General features: G+C 43.4%; 1 long non-coding RNA gene across 1 annotated transcript in view; it reads right to left on the bottom strand.

Annotated features, from left to right (window-relative positions):
- Positions 1-8,082: 8,082 nt before the first annotated feature.
- The window catches only part of LOC137642273 (uncharacterized), a 31,066-nt gene continuing 24,396 nt past the window's right edge, over positions 8,083-14,752 (bottom strand). The window contains exons 2-3 of the long non-coding RNA XR_011044723.1: positions 13,420-13,478; positions 8,083-8,153 (exon numbers count right to left, since the gene is read on the bottom strand). This is a non-coding gene — a long non-coding RNA (uncharacterized lncRNA). The remainder of the gene's footprint in view (positions 8,154-13,419; positions 13,479-14,752) is intronic.

Below are 14,752 nucleotides of genomic sequence, written 5' to 3'. Positions count from 1 at the left end.
TGAGAGGCTAGATGGAACCGGAGAGGCAGAAGGGGTAGTCTCCCTAGTGAGACAAACTGCTCCAGGGATGAGAGAGTCCCTACGAGACTGTTCCAACTCCTGACTGAATAAACGTTTTCTTTTCAGCATTAGTTGGACTTCGAGCAGGGCTTGACTGCGAATCTCCATCCCCAAAAATAGAATAATCTGGGATGGGATCAGTTGGGACTTTTAGGTTGACCACAAGTCCCAACTCCCTGGCCAGACTCAACGTCCAATGTAGATCCTGCAGACAGTGAAGGCTGGACGATGCTCTGAGAAGCCAGTCGTCTAAGTACAGGGAGGCTCGGATCCCCGATAGCTCGAAACTGGTACCCCACATTCCTGTAAACAAACCTCAGAAACGGTTGGGAATCCGGGTGTATAGGAATGTGGAAGTATGCCTCCTGAAGGTCGAGAGAGACCATCCAGTCGCCTTCCATAAATGCTGTCAAGACAGCCTGGAAGACTTCATCGTGAAGTTTGTCTTGACAATGAACACATTGAGCGCACTTGCCTCTTACGTACTCCTGCAATGAACATGGCTGCCAAATCATGGAGCCATCCCTGAGGGACTTGTTCCTGCAGAGAACGTGGCTGTCAGATCATTGGAGCCATCCCTGAAAGCCTTGTTTATGCATGACATAATTGTACAGCAAAACTTCAAAGGCTCGAAAACAGCTGTGAAGTTGACCTGTAAAATCTTGGAGCGTCTCATGGCCAGGCGCCAGGGAGTCTATGAGGTTTGAGAAGTCAATCTGGGCAGAGGCAGGAACTCCCAAGCCGAGAACTTCTCTCGTGTCATATCAGACTCTCGCTCTATAAGCCAGTTTAAAAGAAGGGAAAGCAAAGGCTGTATCCCCCAAACTCCTCCTGGTGATAAACCAGTCGCCTAGCAAACGTAAAGCTCTCTAGGAGAGCGAGAGAGCACTAGCTTATAAAACAACGGCTTCGAAGTAGCTAGGCCTAGTGTAAGCTCTGACGTTTAGGCGAACGAGGAGCAGCAGTTACAAAAAGATCCGGACAAAGATCCTTAAAAATCAGCATGATTTATTTAAAGTCCATAGAGGGCTAAGCAGCTTTAGGCTCCTCTCCGTCTGACAGTCCTCAAGGGAATATCAGTAGGAGGGGGAACAGCAACTTCCTCATCTGAAGGAACCTTGTCCGATAATAGCGGAGTCTCAAGCAAGGGAGAGACCTACCGTGGTGGCAATGCTTTACAAGCAGAGTCCACACGCACTGGTGCATTAGTAGCGGACCAGGACGCAACGTCATGTAACTGCTTGACAGTCTGTGAACTGTCAACAACAACAGGTGCGTGAGGACGCACAGCGTCCACTCGAGACTGCTTTGACCGCCTAGACTGAGCAGTCAAAACATCTCTAGAATGCGGAGGTTGACGCTCAGCGTCAAAACAAGTCAACTCCGATTGTTAGCGAACGTCCTGAACGTCAACAGGAGCATCAGCAAGTGGCCTAACGTCCAAATGTGGCTGAAAATCCACACGAGACCGCATCGAGTGTGGTTCTAAACAACCTGACTGACGTGACTTAGCTACGCCAACGTCAACAGGACGCACAAAGGAACGTTAGGTTGGCTGAAAGCCAGGATATCGATGATATAAACGGCTAGGCTCAACGGACTTATCAGCAGAATAGTCTTCCATAAGGGAGGCAAGCTTATTCTGCATGTCTTGCCGTACAACCCATTTAGGATCAACGGAAATGGTTGCGGTAAGAGACGAGGGTAACGTCTGTGACCGCAAAACCTTGCCAACAAAAAGACTCTCGGAGTCTGTGTTACGCTTTTGTTAGGCGGCGAGCAGTCTTCCGATGACTGCATAGGGTCAGAGCTGTCCTAATGGCTACAACCAGGACGCTAGACCTGTCCTGAAAGGACTGACTTTCGCTTAAGGGCCTCGAAACCTTGTTTCAGGTTTCTTATGCGAAAAGCCTTCGGATGACGAGGAGAAAATAGTCTCTCTCGCCTTATGGTAGGGGTGATCTTGGTAAGATACACCCGATACCATGGAGGGAATGTCTGTTCGCTGATCAAGGCCTCTCGAACCCATAAGTCGTACGACATTACTTCTCCCCTGGGCTTGGGAGCTTGCAAGAGGTCCAGGACTAGGCGAACAACAGGCACGAACAGACTGACCCTCGGTCGCAACACTGATAACACTTTGCGCAATATCACTTTATCACTACGATTTTCTGTTTTGCACTTATTTCACTGAAATCGAAACTTACTGATTTCTACCTGAAGCACGCAATTCTACCCTCATCAAGAGGTAGTAATTGCGAAATCAGTCGTATAATGCACGCAAATTAATACCAGCAAAAAACAGTAAACATATTTAAAGATGAAAAATTCAGTGGCTGGGGAAGAGACTAAACACTAGTTCATTCAAAACTACGTTTTCAATCTCTCACCGTACATTGCCTGGGGACGAGAATAAAAACCTAAAAACGTTTTATCCTTTCTCCCCGTACAGAGACTAGGGACGACAGTAACTCGAGAACAACGTTACCCGCTTGAACGGAACGTATTCTCTCCTCTCTCTCCCTCCGTCTCTATCTTTCTCTCTCTCTCTCTTGATTTCGCACCTAAGAGAAGAGCCCACTAACGTTTCGTCAAAAAAACATGTTATTTGACCAAAGGAAAAAACTGAAAGGTTTTTCAATTAAAAAGTTCCTTTAAAATAGAATTTAAAACATTTAAGCTTTGAAAGAAGAATGAACAAAACGTCAGAATCGATTTACTCTTTCTGCAAAGTGAAACCGTGATACTCTCTCTCTCTATCGTAACGATAGAGCGCAAACTGCGTAGCATAAATAAACTAAACGTTAGTTCATCTTTGAAACAGTACGAAGACTATTCAAAGAAAATCTTTCATAAAATATCTATTAAAAAATATTCATTTAAAAAGTTTTAAATCATTAGCTCTTTAAAAGCTATTTACGATTGAAAGGGCTCAACGTTGTTTAACTTCGGTTTCCAAGTTAGGACCGCCTACTCTCAGGAAAGGTCGCATATAAACAAATCATTAAAATTTATTTTTATGTTTATTATATATGGAAAGTTAATCGAAGAGGCCTAATAAAGGCGGTGAGATATAAAATATATAGAGGAAAATCTATAATTAATTTATGACGTGATAAGATAATTGCTAAAAGCCTAAACACACTTCCGTCTAAGGGAAGGGTCGGCCATTTAAAAGTCAAAGTAAGTCCATACTCTCTTTGTCATCAAAAATTAAATCTATCCAAAAACGAGTTCAAGGATTTATTTGAAGAAAAACACCTGTACTGCGAAAGCTCAAACCAAATTAAAGTACTTCACCAAATATGATGGGAAAAACTCCAGGTTCAACAGCGAGTAAAAGTACGTCTTGTCGACACGTCGACAGAGAAGAAATTTGAAGGTTTTGTTTACATCCGAGAGTGGTATCTGGCCGACAGTTGGCGCTGGTGGGCACACCCGCAACCTGCATAGCGATCGCTCGCGAGTTTTTTTATGTATGTGTCTGTCAAGCAACAGAGTTGCAGCTATTATATATTCACCGGCTAAGTTAAATATTTAAAATACTGAAATTCTTTGAAAGCCCCTTCCTATTGTAGTGGCAGCCATGATGTAACTGAGGAGGGAGGGGGCTGTTGTAAAACATCGGGAACCCCTGCATAAACAGTTGGAAGCAATTAATTACTTTTAAAATGCCGGTAAATAATTACGTCATACAAAAAGAAAAGCTCTAAAAAACAATTGTGAACCACCATAAGTATCCCAAAAGTAAACATTGGACTTGGACGTTAGTGGTATTCACACGTTACTAGTTTTGAATCAAAGACAAAACTAATTCATAAAGCTAAGCTACAACCCTACTTGGAAAAGCAGGATGCTACTAAGCCCAAGGCCTCCAACAGGGAAAAATAGCCCATTGAGGAAAGAAAATAAACTAAATGGGAAGTAATGAACAATTTAAACATTTTAAGAACTAACAACAAAAAAAGGTCTTTCAAATATAAACTAAAAGGAGTTATGTCAGCCTGTTCAACTAAAACATTTGCTGCATGTTTAAACTCTTGAAGTTCTACGGATTCAACAACCCGATTAGGAAGATCATTTCAAGACTTGGTCACAGCTGGAATAAAACTTCTTAAATACTGTACTGAATAGTATTGAGCCTCACGATAGAGAAGCGCTGGCTATTAGAATAAACTGCATACCTAGTATTACGAGCAGGATGGTATTGTCCGGGAAGATCTGAATGTAAAGGATGTAGAATCTTGAAAGATCTCATGCAACATGCATAATGAACTAATTGAACGATGGTGGCAGACATTAATAGCTAGATCGGGAAAAAATTTAGTAGCCGCAAGTTTCTACCCAACAAATTGAGATGAGAAACCAGGTAGAATGAAAGAAGTAAAACTTCTTCAGAATTGATTTATCACTGAAAATCTTACAAGACTTTCTCAAATAAGCCAGGTTTTGGGGCAATTGAAGACAACTCAGACCTGATGTGTTTCTCAAAAGTTAAGCTGCTTTCGAGAACCACACATTTTTAAAAGTCAGAGTTAAAGAATCATTTTCAATGCTGAGAGCCAGATGTTGAACAACTGCCCTTGTCCTACTTCCAATCATACTAGAAGTTTTGTTAGGATTCAACCTAATGCCCCATAATTTGCACAATGCACTAGTTTTAGCTAAATATCTACTAAAGGAATCAGCAATCCCAGGTTTACACACAGAAGATAAAATTGATGCAGATAGTACACAGCATCATCTGCATGTGCCACAAGCTTGTTTTCTAGGCCAAACCACATGTCATGTGTATTTAGTATGAAAAATAATGGGACAAGACCACTACTCAGAGGAACACCAGGTATCAATTCCTATACTCACTATGTTGTCCATCAACAACAACTTTTGGAAAACTATTACATAAAAATTCAATAATGATGCTAACTAAAGACCAACCCTGTCCCAACCGTTCAAGTTTAAAAACAAGGGCCTCAAGATTAACATGGTCAAAGGCAGCACTAATATCAAGGCCGGTCATACTAACTTCCTGGATTAACATGATCAAAGGCAGCACTAATATCAAGGCCAGTCATACTAACTTCCTGGACTAACATGGTCAAAGGCAGCACTAATATCAAGGCCAGGCATTCTAACTTCCTGACCACAATTAAGGGATTACTGTACAGCATAGGATGTATGAAAGGCATCACATGCTCCAAGGCCTTTACAAAAGCCAAACTTTAAACTAGGGAACAGCTGATTACCTTCAGCAAACCTATTTAGACGTTCGAAAAATTTAGATAGGGTTATGGAAATTGGACGGTAATCAGTTGAACATGAGCTACCACAACCACATTTACATATTGGAGTAAAATTACCAACTCTCTAACAAGTGGTAAAAGCTCCACTTCTTAACTTCATATATTTGGAGCTACGAAATCTGCAATCAATGTAAAAAAAAAACAAAGAAATACCTTCTAAGAATCGATTGCAGAGGAAGCCTGGGAGAGACTTTTTCCGTGGCTCCTTTGGCCAACATCTTGGACGTCCTTTACCGAGCCTTTCAAATAATAAGATTGGGTTGTCTGAGTTCAGTGTCAAAGGAGCCAAACAGTCTATGATAGGGACTATATCCGGAACGTAAGACCTCTACCTTCCAGGGATCAGCCCCCAAAAAGACTGCCATTTAAGTCGATCCCAAAAAGATGGGGGGGGGGAAGGTTTGATTAGCAATGTCAGCATTAATAGGGAGTGGGCTCTAAACGTGTGTCAATAAGGAGCGGGCTCTAAACGAGCGAGTGGACATACACTCTACTCTGGTGTGAAAGTACTAGGGGAGGTAATTTTGCAGGCCTGCTAGTTTTAGCATTTTAAGCTGTTGAGACGTGTTAAATCTAGTGTCTTTAGTTTGATCAAAGAGAGCAGCATCAAAACTATGTCTAAGACTGTGACTGAAGAAAAACGGAGCGCACTGCCTGTTAACAGCTTCAGATGAAGGTGTTACTCGTAGGAAAGGGGGGAAAAGCTTCTCATGACCTTTTCTCTCTGTGTACCCGAAAAGATTCATCTGAAAAGTAACTATTACAATTCTGGAGAATGTGTAAAATGTAAAGAATTAAAAACATTAGGCAGAGATAGTGTGAAGTTGGCTAATCAAAGTAAGAGATTTCTTCCTAAAATAGCTTATGGCTGAGATGATGATAACCAGCCTGTTGGTGTATTCAAGGCAAGGATTTATGAGCTACAGTTGATGATGGAACATCATAGGGGGTTACGTTTGTAAATGAGCTTGAGAATTGGTAGCGCGATCATGGCGTGTAATCAAGTGACAAAGTAACATGGTTGCCACATGAAGGAATATCTTCAAGTGTTAAATTGGTGGCAGGCATGTGGAGCGACCTCATCACGTGTGGGTACGGGGTGGCATCACATGTAGGAACACAGGCACAGACTTTCTAGGCTGAATGTTTGACACGACTGATCTGTAAGCAAACCTCGCAGAACAAACAAAGGTTCATCAAACAATAGGCTTCTTAGTGCTAGTAGGCTTACAAGGTGAAGATATCAAATATCTAGAGCTGCTTGGCATAGACAAGGATAGGACGTGGGCACAGCTGAAGCGGTCCGACTACCGTCGTAATGAAGTGACTGGGAGTTCAGTGAAATCTTGAGAATTCTTTAGGGGACATATATGACAAGGACCCCTGGTTATATAAGACAATCCTGCCATGTGGAAACGAGTCCGAGAATGGTTAAAAGGAACTTCCAAAAAGGCTGCTGCTGTTCGAGAGGAAATGGCAGGCTCGACTCTAGGGTTCCACAAACCTGATTGTAGGGAGACTTTCAACGCTCGAATTGTAGAGGCCTCCAAGAGCGGTAAGTCACTCCCTGAATAATCAAATTATTAGTGGAAGGCAAGGGGATCTATATACACATTCAGGAACCAAGGATACTGGGATCAGATACAGCTCTCAGGGAGCACAGCGACTGTGGCCAAAGGATTGTCACAAGTATCTCAGGATCACCAAGCACCTTATCACTACTGGGTGATACAACATTAACAAAGTTATCAGAATAAATTATGGCCGTCATCATCCGTGACAAACCTAAGTGGCCTCCTGATACAAAGGACCAGGACGGGGGATAACTTTCACCGCAGAAAAACCACCTTGCATTCCTTAGCATTGCTGGAAGACGACAACGAAGGAGAAAGATCCCTCTCAGTTCGTTTCTTGTGGCGAGAACAATAACTCTCCTACTGGGAAGACGGCCACTTCCTACATTACTCGCCACAGAGATCTTATAATTGTGTCTAGCCGCAGCAAGAAGGGCAAATGAGATGCAGATCCTTTACCCGGCTCAAGGGGAGGGGGACGATACTAAACTTTACTACCCATAATGCCCACACACAAGTGACGAAGGGGGGAACGACCATCAAACATCAGTGGTATGAAGTGGCTGCATAGGTTGTGATTGTAGGAATGAGGGGATACTTCCTCTTAAATGGGTGACAAAGTATAACAATGTGAGCCATGCAGCTATACACAGTGCCACCATGCACTGAGAATCAAAATTCCCTTGTTCTTTTTTTATTGTCTCACTGTAGAAAACGAGTCTAGGAGTGCAGTAAACCACTTAAAAGCTAAAGGTTTGTATCAGCATAGGAAAAAACTGCTTCATCAAATCTGAGAATATCTAAGGAATAAACTAAAAGAAAATGAAACTTACATCAGTACAGTATTGGTGCTGCATGCTACAGTTACATTAAAGGAAACTGCGTCGTTTAATATGTACCACCGCCAGGTTTCCACATGCAGGAGTCACCAACCAGGAGACATAAAACTTATATTTATACATCCAAATAAAGTAAAATAAAGAGATTATTCAATATAAAATCATTTCATGCCTCCCTGGGGACCACCATTACCGACTGGGATATTTATTGTCAGGATGCACAGTATGTTACTAAAGGTTAAACTCATTTCAAATGGCGAATTATTCATGTTCTAACCAAACTATCTAGTGTAAAGTAGTCAAAGATCTATACTATACCTGAACACTTTATGACTGGAAGGTTATTAATGACTTTCTTCATGCTGTCTGCACTTCACCTGAAATATGAAAATGCAATTAGTGCAGAATGTACAGTAAACCCTGTATATATTTTAAAGCAAACTAGTTACAAATAACTAACCTACACATTCCAGGCAACCAACAAGAGATCTATTAATTTTTTATAAAAATTTCATCATCCTTCAGACTATGAATACAGAAATCTTTATAATCTTATGTTTAAAGGCAATGTCAGCATTAATAGGGAGTGGGCTCTAAACGTCTGTGTCAATAAGGAGCGGGCTCCAAACGAGCGAGTGGACATACACCCTACTCTGGTGTGAAAGTTCTAGGAGAGCTAATTCTGCAGACCTGCTAGTTTTAGCATTTTAAGCTGTTGACCCGTGTAAAATCTAGTGTGTCTTCATTTTGATTAAAGAGCGCAACATCAAACCTATGTCTAGGACTGTGACTGAAGAAAAACTTAATCAATAGCACACTGCCTGTTAACAGTTTGACCATTCATCTGCTTCAGATGAAGGTGTTACTTGTAGGAAAGGGGGGAAAAGATTCTTATGTCCTTTTCTCTCTGTGAACCTGAAGAGATTCATCTAAAAAGTAACTTTCTTACCATTCTGGAGAATGTAACGTATAAAGAATTAAAAACATTAGGCAGAGATAGTGAGAGGTTGGCTAAACAAAGCAAGAGGTTTCTTCCTAAAATAGCTTATGGCTTTGAGATGATAACCAGCCTGTTGGTGTATTTAAGGCAAGGATTTGTTATGCCGCCATGGCATTGGAAATTGCAACGCTAATGGCCAACTCCTACTGGGTCTGTGTGCAGAACACCAACTTGTGGTAACTAACACCATCTTCCAGTTACCAAAGCGACAAAAGACCACATGGAGACACCCACGGTCTAAACACTGGCACACCCTGGACTACGTCCTGACCAGAGCCAGAGACCGAGGAGACGTCCGCATCACCCGATCCATGCCCGGAGCGGACGACTGCTGGATGGACCACAGACTCCTCATCTCCCGACTCTCCGTGACGACCCTACGACCACCCAGAAGGGCACCTGACAGCGTACCACACCAACGCTTTGATTGTAGTAAACTCCGCAACCCACAGGTGGCACAGAACTACAAGGAGGCCTGCGAACAATACCTCGCAGACCCTGTGGGTCAGGCCACTGTCGAGCACCACTGGACCACCCTCAGAAACGCCATGGCCCGTGCCGCGGAGGAAACACTAGGCTTCACCACCAAGAAACGGCAGGATTGGTTTGATGAGAATGATGCTACCATCTCTCTTCTCATTGAAACCAAACGACAAGCACGCCTGACTTTGGAAAACCAACCAACAGCAGCTAACAAATGTGCTCACAAGGTGGCTGAAGCTGGTTGCCAAAGAGGTATCCGTGAAGCCCAGAACACCTGGTGGCAAAGAAAAGCTGCAGAAATACAGAGTTTCGCTGACCAACGTGACCTGCGCAGCTTCTATGCAGCAACAAAAGAAATATTCGGTCCCACACGGTCATCAGTGGGCAGCCTGAAGGACGCGGATGGGGCCACGACCATCACCGACAGCGAGGGCATCCTGGCCAGGTGGAGGTCTCACTTTGAGAACCTCCTCAATGACCAAGCAGACACCCCAGACGATCTCCTGCGAATGACCCCGCAGCATCCCGTCCGTCACTGGATGGCACTACCACCCTCCATCCATGACTTCAACAAGGCCCTGCAGCGCATGAAGCCCGGCAAAGCCCCAGGGCCAGACAACATCCCGTTGGAGCTCCTCACTCACGGTGGCCCCGGCTTGAGGAACCGTTTGATGCTCCTTATACTGAAAATATGGGAAACCAAGACCCCCCCCCCCCAGTGACTTCCGCGATGCAAACATCACTACCATCTTCAAGAAGGGAGACAGGGAGAACTGTAACAACTACCGGGGAATATCACTACTAAGCATCGCGAGTAAGATTTTCGCTCGGATTCTCCTTGACCGCCTCCTTATTCTCGCAGAAGACGTCCTGCCAGAGTCCCAGTGCGGCTTTCGACCTTCCCGCGGGACCATAGACATGATCTTCTGTGCGCGACAACTACAAGAGAAGAGCCTCGAACAACAACAGCCCATAATGTTCATCTTCTGGGATTTGAAAAAGGCCTTCGACAAAGTACCTAGACCTGCCATGTGGGCTGTCCTCAAAAGATATGGCTGCCCACCCGATTTTGTCAAGCTGGTGCGTGCCCTCCATGACGGAATGGTTGGGAGAGTCTGCCACCAGAACTCTCTTTCAGACCCATTCCCCATCAACGGCGGCCTGAAGCAGGGCTGTGTTCTGGCCCCGACGTGTTTCTCGCTATACACCGCAGCAATGCTCAACGAGATTCCCCCAGACACACCCTCAGTCGACCTACGTTTCCGCATGGATGGAGGCGCTTTCAACCTCGCTAGACTCCGCGCCAGAACCAAGACCACCTTGTGTGCAGTGCGAGAACTGCAGTATGCTGACGACAATGCCACCCCAGGTCAGACGGCAGAGGACCTGCAGTCGTTAGCTGATGCATACAACTCTGCCTACGAACACTTTGGGATGCAAGTCAACTCGGACAAAACCAAGACCCTCGTCCAACATCCACCAGGACTGATGCTCCCCAACTTCAATACCACAGTGAATGACCAACCGTTAAAACAGGTGGACCAGTTCTCCTACCTAGGGAGCATCCTAACATCAGCTCCCACAAGCAAAAAGGACGTGGAGAACAGGATCAGGGCAGCCCACTCCGCCTTTGGCCGACTCAACTGCCGCGTATTTAACAACCACGCACTGACAATGACCACCAAAATAATGGTGTTCAGGGCAGTAGTCCTCTCCACGCTCCTGTATGCATGTGAAACATGGACGCTATATAGTAACGATCTTAAAAACCTAGAACGCTTCCAACAAATGAAACTGAGGCAGATCTTGAAAATCCCCTGGGAGAGCCACACCACCAACACTGAAGTCTTAGAACGTGCCTCGCTGTCCAGCGTGGAGGCCACCATCATCCACCACCGCCTCCGCTGGATAGGACACGTGCATAGGATGGATCCATCTAGGCTCCCAAAGAAAATATTCTACAGAGAACTGACCCAGGGCACCAGACCACGAGGAGCCCCAAAAATGCGCTATAAAGATCAACTAAAGCGCACCCTGGCTCTAACTGACATCGATCCTTCCTCATGGGAAGAAACAGCCAGGGACAGGAAAACCTGGAGGAGTACAGTACACCATGGCACCATGGACTTCGAGGAGAGTAGGAGACAAAATGAGGAGGCTAGAAGGAGAAGAAGGAGAGAGCGATTAGAACAGCCCCGCCCACCACCTACCCTCCCTTGTGAACACTGTCCGCGACTCTTCCACCACAGACTAGGACTTAACAGCCACATCAGACATAAGCACCCACCCCACAGATAGGAGGCTGATGGCTAACGACAGAACCCAATACTCGGACACGAGTGGGCGCCGACGACAGTTGATGATGAACACAAAAGGGGTTCCGTTCGTAAATGAGCTTGAGAATTGGTAGCGCAATCATGGCGTGCGTAATCAAGTGACAAAGTAACATGGTTGCCACACGAAGGAATATCTTCACGTGTCAAATTGGTGGCGGGCATGTGGAGTGACATCACGTGTGGGCACAGGGTGGCATCACATGTAGGAACACAGGCAGACTTTCTAGGCTGAATGTTTGACAGGACTGATCTGTAGTCAAAACTCGCAGAACAAACAAAGGTTTATCAAACAATCGGCTTCTTAGCGCTAGTAGGATTACAAGGTGAAGATTTCTAATATCTAGAGCAGCTTGGCATAGACAAGGATAGAGATGTGGGCAGAGCTCAAGCAGTCCAACTACCGTCATAATAAAAGTGACAGGGAGTTCAGTGAGGTCTTGAGAATTCTTTAGAGGATATCTATGACAAGGACCACTGGTTATATAAGGCAACCCTGCCTCGTGAAAACGAGTCCGAGAATGGTTAAAAGGATCTTCCAAAAAGGCTGCTGCTGTACAAGAGGAAATGGCAGGCTCAACTCTAGGGTTCCACAAACCTGATTGTAGGGAGTCTTTCAACGCTCGAATTGGAGGCCTCCAAGAGCGATAAGTCACTCCCTGAATAATGAAATTATTAGTAGAAGGCGTGGAAATCTATACACACAATCAGGCACCAAGGATAATGGGATCAGATACGGCTCAGGGAGCACAGCGGCTGTGGCCAAAGGATTGTCATAAGTATCTCAGGATCACCGTGCACCTTATCACTACTAGGTGATACAACATTAACAAAGTTATCAGAATAAATTATGGCCGTCATCATCCATGACACACGTAAGTGGGCTCCTGATACATAGGACCAGGACGGGGGATAACTTTCACCGCAGAAAAACAACCTTGCATTCCATAGCATTGCTAGAAGACGGGGAAGGAGAAAGATCCCTCTCAGTTCGTTCCTTGTGGCGAGGACAGTAACTCTACTACTGGGAAGACAGCCACTTCCTACATTATTAGCCATGGAGATCTTATAATCGTCTCTTGCCGCAGCAAGAAGGGCAAATGAGATGCAGATCCTTTACCAGGCTCGGGGTTGCACGATATCAAGCTTTACTAACTAACCATAATGCCCACACACAAGGGACGACTGGGGGGGATGACCATCAAACATCAGTGGTATGAAGTGGCTGCGTCAAGTTGTGATTGTGGGGATGAGGGGTTACTTCCTCTTAAATGGGTGACAAAGAATATAACGATGTGAGCCATGCAGCTATACACAGCGCCACCATGCACTGAGAATCTAAATTCCCCTGTTCTTTTTTTTCTTTTTTGTGTCATTGTAGAAAACAAGACTAGGTGTGCAGTAAACGACTTAAAAGTTCAAAGTTTGTATCAGCATAGGATTAAACTGCTACATCAAATCTGAGAATGTCTAAGGAATAAACTAAAAGGAAATGAAACTTACATCAGTACAGTATTGGTGCTGCATGCTACAGTTACATTAAAGGAAACTGCGTCGTTTAATATGTACCACCGCCAGGTTTCCACATGCAGGAGTCACCAACCAGGAGACATAAAACTTATATTTATACATCCAAATAAAGTAAAATAAAGAGATTATTCAATATAAAATCATTTCATGCCTCCCTGGGGACCACCATTACCGACTGGGATATTTATAGTCAGGATGCACAGTATGTTACTAAAGGTTAAACTTATTCTAAATGGCAAATTATCTATGTTCTAACCAAACTATTTAGTGTAAAGTAGTCAAAGATCTATACTATACCTGAACACTTTATGACTGGAAGGTTATTAATGACTTTCTTCATGCTGTCTGCACTTCACCTGAAATATGAAAATCCAATTAGTACAGAATGTACTGTAAACACTATATATTCTAAAGTAAACTAGTAACAAATAACTCGTCTACACATACCAGGCAACCAACAAGAGATCTATTATTTTTTTATATAAATCTCACCATCTTTCAAAGACTATGAATACAGAAATCTTTATAATCTTATGTTCAAAGGCACAATAAATTTCATTGAGCACTTGTACAGCATTAACTAGGGTTGGTCCTCAGAGAATAAGGATGCGGTATCATTTATTATTCCGAGTCCTTGTTGGATGTCAGCTACCAATAAGTAAGGACTTTAAAATAGTCAAGAAAAGATCTATACAGCATTAGAAGTCTAGATTTATGACCATGTGGGGTAAGGGTGGCCACTCATTCAGCTCTGATAACTTTGGGGGGGAGGGTGAACTTTGTAATTTTACTATAAAGTAATAGATTAAAGGTTGGACAGCAAAGGTATGGGGAACAGACCCAATGTAAAAGGCAAAGGTTGGGTGGACTAACACAGGGCCCAGGCAATATTTATAATAAGGTTGCTCGCCTATCAAAAAACCACATATCTTACTTGACAATTTTCATTAAGTCTTCGGATTCTGAAGATAGACAATTTTCATCAAGTCTTCGGATTCTGAAGATAGCGTCTTGAAACTTATCTGGGATAAAATGTATATACCACAAGATACGACACCAAGAACAAACTTTTTACCTCGGATACTAGCGATACAAAATGGAGTCCCTCTGATGTAAGGAATCAATGCTGTATTGTCATGTTAGAAGACATATCCAGTGGATTTCATTATAACAATCACAACTATTTTTAGTTGCATATAGATATTCCCACTTCCAGTAGTTATATGTACTGTAAAGTATGATTTTGTACCTTAATTTCTTGCCCAACTGGGTTTCACTAATAGGACGAATGCTGGCCGTGTTTAGTTTGTAAAAATAATGTGAACACTAGCATTTTCTACATGTAAACCTTATTTCTCTGACAATCATCGGCCATCGCTCCGAAACTTTAAATGGCAAAATATTTGCGCTAAATCTCCGGAGGTTGCCATACTTCAGATATTTCTTTAGATGCTCTTCAGTAATCTAATGGCTACTATTACATCATTTCCAATAAGTGGTTGTTTAATACAATATTTGAAATAACTTCAATATTTTACTTTATTGAAATACTTCAGTAGTTTGGCATGTACAGTATATAGGTCATATTAAAAGGAAACAATGATATTCATATCACAAAACCAGACTAACA

Source organism: Palaemon carinicauda, chromosome 6 (assembly GCF_036898095.1).
Source record: "Palaemon carinicauda isolate YSFRI2023 chromosome 6, ASM3689809v2, whole genome shotgun sequence".
NCBI lineage: Eukaryota > Metazoa > Arthropoda > Malacostraca > Decapoda > Palaemonidae > Palaemon > Palaemon carinicauda.
The sequence above is the reverse complement of the archived record's forward strand: the minus strand, read 5'-3'. Positions and strand labels throughout refer to the sequence as shown.